We start from the raw sequence: 6411 nt of genomic DNA on the forward strand, positions 1-6411 counted from the left end.
GCAGTGGATGCAAATAACTTTGAGATCAAACCTGCCATACTTCAGATGGTGCAGTCTTCAGTTCAGTTTGGTGGCCTCCCTTCTGAAGATCCTAATCTGCATCTCTCTAACTTCATGGAACTTTGTGAAACCTTTAAAGTTAATGGAGTTAGTGATGATGCTATTCGACTGAGACTGTTCCCATTCTCTCTTAGAGAGCGAGCCAAGAGTTGGCTAAACTCCTTGCCACCCAACTCTATCGCCACCTGGAATGATCTGGCAACGAAATTCTTGTCAAAGTTCTTTCCTCCAGCCAAGTCTGCAAAGCTGAGAGGAGAAATTAATAACTTCTGCCAACAAGATAATGAATCTCTCCATGAGGCTTGGGAGAGGTTTAAGGATCTGATCAGAAAGTGCCCTCACCATGGTATAGAGAAGTGGATGCTGGTCCACAACTTCTACAATGGGTTGGTAGGAAATACAAGAACTTTAATAGATGCTGCAGCTGGAGGAGCCTTTATGAGGAAGAGTGCTAATGAGGCTTATGATCTATTGGAGGAGATGGCTCTAAACAATCAACAGTGGCCAACTGAGAGGAGTCAATCAAAGAAGGTAGCTGGTGTGTTAGAGGTCGATGCCATCACCAAGTTGACAGCACAGGTTGAGGCATTGACAAAGATAATTGCAGGGCAAGCTAAACAAGCCCAAGTTGTGTGTGAGTTATGTGGGGGAAGCCATCACTTTTCAGAATGCCAAGCTGATGTGGATGATTTGCCAATGGATGAAGCTAAAGCCATTGGAAACTATTCACAGAACAACAACAACAACTATGGGTTCAACCAGGGTAATAACCGAAGAAACAGTGGTATCTATCAGCAACGAAATCAGAACCAGAATCAAAATCAACAGTTTAATCAGCAACAAACCTCTGGTGGAAATTCTAGTTTGCAGACAAATTTACTGCTTCAATTCATGACTGAAACTAGATCTTCAATCAAAGACCTGCAGACACAGATGGGCCAACTAGCAACTCAAGTAGCAACCCGTCCTCAAGGGAATTTGCCTAGCACAACAGAAGTAAACCCCAAGGAAAACTGCAAGGCAATTACCCTGAGAAGCGGTAAAAATTATGATGGTCCTGAAATGCCACAACTAGTGAATGGAGAAAAGGAGAATGAAGAGCAACCGATGTCGACCCCAACACCCACTCCAACGAAGGCTACTGATAGTCAAACACAGCCACAGCAGTCTCCACCAACTAATATTGATCACCATGTAAAAATACCATACCCTCAAAGGCTTAGAAAGTCAAGCTTAGACAAGCAGTTCACCAAATTCCTGGAAGTGTTCAAAAGACTTCACATTAACATTCCCTTTGCTGAAGCTTTAGAGCAGATGCCAAGTTATGTGAAGTTTATGAAGGAAATCCTGTCAAAGAAGAGAAAGATGGAGGATTATGAGACAGTTGCTCTAACTAAAGAGTGCAGCGCCATCCTACAGAAGAAACTCCCTCCTAAACTCAGAGATCCAGGGAGTTTCACTATTCCTTGTACTATATGAAAAATTGAGGGAATAAATGCACTTTGTGACTTGGGAGCTAGCATTAACTTGATGCCTCTATCGGTGTTTAAAAGACTGCAGTTGGGTGAAGCAAAGCCAACAACAGTAACTCTCCAATTGGCGGACCGATCACTAGCCCATCCTAGAGGAGTCATTGAGGATGTGTTAGTTAAGGTTGATAAGTTCATCTTTCCAGCTGATTTCATCGTTTTGGATATGGAAGAAGATAGCAATGTCCCAATTATTCTTGGGAGACCATTCTTGGCAACTGGCCAAGCCTGAATCGATGTTCAGAAGGGTGAATTAAAGCTGAGAGTCCAAGGAGAAGAAGTGGTCTTTAATGTGCTAAAGGCTATGACGTACCCAAAGGCAAGTGATAACTATTTCTTCATTGATTTGATTGATGAAATGGTGAGTGAGAAAAAGCTACTAGATGATCCTCTTGAACTAAGTCTAACTGAAGATGAATTGACGGAGCAAGAAGGACAAGAGGTCATGGGGTATGTGAAGTGGCTTGATTCCTATGGGCCTTTGAACAGAAGATATTTTGAGGAATTGGGAGCGGTTCCAAAAGAGCTAAAGCCATCTACTGAAAAGCCCCCAGAACTTGAATTGAAGGTGCTTTCGCGTCAACAATTGAAGAAATTCTTTTCTGAGGTGAAACATTACTATTGGGAAGAACCAATCCTCTATAAGCACTGCGCTGATCAGATCATAAGGAGATGTGTTCCTGAAGAGGAGATGTATTCTATCCTAAATCACTGTCATGCTTTACCATGTGGAGGACATTTTAGTGGAAATAGAACAGCTGCAAAGGTGTTGCAAAGTGGATTCTTTTGGCCAACGCTATTCAAGGATGCTACTACTTTTGTAAAGGCATGTGATCGTTGTCAACGAACAGGTAATATTTCAAGAAGAAACGAGATGCCTTTAACAGGAATTTTAGAAGTTGAATTGTTTGATGTATGGGAAATAGACTTTATGGGTCCTTTTCCTTCATCCTTTAGCAATCAGTACATTCTTTTGGTTGTTGATTATGTGTCTAAATGGGTCGAAGCTTCAGCTACACCTCAAAATGATGGAAAGACAGTTCTCCGCTTCTTACAAAAGAACATTTTTACTCGGTTTGGTACTCCTCGAGCAATAGTAAGCGATGAAGGGAGCCACTTCTGTAACAAGCAGTTTGAAGCACTTCTTTCAAGATATGGTGTCCGACATCGAACTGCTTTACCATACCATCCCCAAAGTAATGGCCAAGCTGAAATCTCTAACCGAGAGATTAAGATGATTCTGGAGAAAACAGTGCAAAGATCAAGGAAAGATTGGTCAAGGAAGTTGGATGACGCACTGTGGGCATACAGAACAGCTTTCAAAACACCGATTGGCATGTCCCCATATCGGTTGGTGTTTGGAAAGGCATGTCATTTACCGGGGGAGTTAGAGCATAGAGCTTTTTGGGCCATGAAGACTCTTAACATGGAACTAAAAGCTGCAGGGGCGAAAAGACTGTTACAGCTGAATGAGCTAGATGAGTTTCGGAACGAAGCCTATGAAAATGCAAAGATATACAAGGAGAGAACTAAAAAGTGGCACGATCAAGGTCTAATACGGAAAGAGTTTCAACCAGGGCAGCAAGTGTTACTCTTTAATTCAAGGCTGAAACTGTTTCCTGGAAAGTTGAAATCAAGATGGTCGGGACCATTTACGGTGGTCAAGGTGTTTCCTTATGGAGCGGTGGAGTTAAAAGGTGAAAGTCCAACAACTTTCAAAGTCAATGGACAGCGTTTAAAGCTCTACTTGGGAGGTCAGTTTGACCAAGCCAAGTCCGCCATGATCTTGGCGCCACTTTGAAGTGCAAGGCTCAGCGTCTAGCTGCATGACGATAAACACAGCGCTTCTGGGAGGCAACCCAAGTATTATTTTGTTAAACTTTTGATTATGTTTTAGTCTGCTTTAATATTGTTAGTATTTTCAATTTTTAGATTAGTACCAGACATTATTTCTTTTTAATTGAATCGTGAAAAGCGTGAAAAAAAAAAATTATTTTCGACCTGAAGCCCAGTAGTCGCGACTAGCATTAAGCCTAGGCGCGACCTATTTCTCAAGAGGTCGCGACTTGCTGATTTTCCAGAAAGGCCTGAATTTTCCTCGTTAGCTAGTCGCAACTAGCCTTAGGCCAAGTCGCGACTTGCTGACCAAAAATTTCTATAAATTCACACTTTCCCCCTCATTCAACCCTACACAAACCAAATTCAAATTTCAAATCCTCTCAGCCGACCCTACCCTATTTTCATCTCAAAAATTCAATTTCTCATCTCAAATCTTCAATCTTTTCATCTTTTCTCAAATTCCTTAAACCCAATCTAATCAAAAACCCAATTTCACTCAACAATCTACACATATCATCAAAACCCACACCAAAAAAAAAAAAATTACCCAAATCCAAAAATCACCATTGTTGTCACCCTCAACCTCAAGCTTTCAAGAACATTCAACAATGGAGGTGGAGTAAAGCGTTTTCGGGTTTGTAAGTATCACTTTCTTCATTATTTCAAGAATTTGATTAATTACTTTGAGATTTTGAGTGATATAAATGTGTGTGGTGTAAAAATATTGATGATATTGGGTTTATTATTATTGTATTGTGGTATTGAGTGTTTAGGAACATTGTTTGAGTGAATTGTTATTTTTGGGATAGAGAAAATTTAAGGGGAGGTGCTGCCCAATTTTTCTTAGAAAAAAAAAAAAAATTCGAAAAAAAATTTTTGAAGAAAAAAAAAAAGAAAAGAGAAAAATGGCACCAAAGAGGACTAGGAATGTTGAGGAAGGTTCGTCTTCGAACCCACCACCAACGGGTTTTGATAGATACCGCTTTGGTAGTATCGAGGCTCACAATCGCTTCGTAAGGTTGAAGAATAGAGCTTATATTGAAGAATGGGGTATTGAATTCCCGGAAAATCCATTAAGGCGCCAACCTCGGTTTGAAACGATCAGAGCGCAAATTGAGAGAATGAAGTGGGGAAGCTTTGTTGATACCCGGGGTCGGGCTAATGTTACTATGGCCTGTGAATTCCTTGCGAATTAGCCCGACCGCCGGAATGGGGAAGTGAAGGTTCGTGGAAAGAAAGTTCCCGCCACTGCTGACGCATTCAATGTGATGTTCTCTGTCCCAGATTACACTAGGGAGGAACAACGCCTCCGAATTATTGAGGAAGAAGAACAGTTTGATATGGTGGATGTCGCGGAGACAGTGGGATTTCCTGGGTTGAGGTTCCATGACAATGATGGTACCGAGGGGTCGCCCAATATTCTATACCGGTGTGAGCTGAACCCGGTGGCAAAATCATGGCTGTACTTTGTGAGTGCTCGGTTAGTGCCCAACAAACATTTTTCCGATGTCCAAATGGATCGCCTTAAATATATGTACGCCATAATGAAGGGGTACAACATTAACATTGGACAAGTCATAAGGCAGAGCATTGACCAAATCGTGCAAGGAGCCACGGGAGGTGGTTTCGGTTTGGCGGGAGTTATCACAGAACTCTGCGGGGCATATGAAGTTCCCCAGTTAGAGTTTGACAATACGGTGTTGCCACTTCGTAAGATGGACATCGCCTTTGTCAACAGGCTGAAAGAGCCACACCCCTATGGGCAGCCACCACCTGATGCACCGCAAGGGCATAGGCGGCAACGTGAGCCTAGTGTTGAAGAAGAAGAAGAGGAGCAACCACTACAATTGCCTGGGCCCATCGATCCTACAACACAATACACTCATGCACAGATGAGTTACATAATTCAACAGAACAACCACATGCAACAATACATGGTGCAGAGGAGTATCTATGATGAGGGACAAGTTCAGCAACTCAACTCTCTCATCAACAGAATGAACATTGGGATTGATGACCCGAACTACTTGGCACAACCTCCTCGGTTCTATCCCTATGACCAGCCGCCACCACCCAACCCTTTCTGAAAGGGTCTCAGGTAAGTTTCTTCTCTCTGCATTTTACTGTATACATTGGGGACAATGTAGTATTTAGTTTGGGGGGAGAGGCTTAAAAATTTTCAAATTCTGCACTTTAATTTTCTGTTTTAGTTTTTGTTTTAGTTAAGGAATGGCAATAAGCTTGACGATAGTTGTACACTGCTGATTAGTGTGATGTGATCTGAAACTGTAAAATAACTGTGTGCTTGATTTTGTTAACTCTTTGGATTAGTTTGGATGCTTAGAAACCTGTGTTTTTCTGCAAATACTCAATTTGTGAAAATTGTTATAACTGTTTTACTATGGTTTGTGGTAAGATTGACAGGATAGCTTAGAACTTGCATGTTTATTCTTTTGAGGCGAAATCCTTGATAGTGTTCAATTGGAATATGACTTAGGCATTTGTTGGATAGTTTGAGCCTTTCAAGCCTACCATAATGTGTATCCCTAGTTACCCTTTTGAGCCTTAACCTGTTGTGTTTTCACCCACTGATTTGAAATTTTGCAACCACACTATTAATTTTTATTCTCACCATGATTATCCATGATATCATAAGCTATATGATTAGTTTGGGGGAAAAGAAACATTTAGTTTGACAAAATAGTGAGAGGGAAAAAAAAAATTTTTTTTTTTTTTTGTAAGATTGAGATGAAAGAAGAGGAAAAAATTGTGTAATTCAATGTCACTGAAAAAAAAAAACAAAGCATTGAGAAAAAAAGAATTAAAGAATATGATTTCAGTGATGTTGGAAAATAATAAATATATCTTCTCTCAATCTTGGTCAACTTGGGAACAATATGGGGTTTAGAAAAAGAAAAGTAAAAGCTTGGGGGTTCTGTTTGTGTGCTTATGATATCTTGAGCCAAAATTGTCTCTTGCCTAT

The 6411-nt window shown here is 40.8% G+C and overlaps 1 non-coding gene across 1 annotated transcript; it reads right to left on the bottom strand.

The window, feature by feature from the left end:
• Positions 1-303: 303 nt before the first annotated feature.
• Positions 304-410, bottom strand: LOC133032883 (small nucleolar RNA R71). The gene has a single exon (XR_009685468.1). It is a non-coding gene; the product is annotated as a small nucleolar RNA R71 (small nucleolar RNA).
• Between the last annotated feature and the right edge of the window lie 6001 nt (positions 411-6411).

Source organism: Cannabis sativa, chromosome X (assembly GCF_029168945.1).
Source record: "Cannabis sativa cultivar Pink pepper isolate KNU-18-1 chromosome X, ASM2916894v1, whole genome shotgun sequence".
Lineage (NCBI taxonomy): Eukaryota > Viridiplantae > Streptophyta > Magnoliopsida > Rosales > Cannabaceae > Cannabis > Cannabis sativa.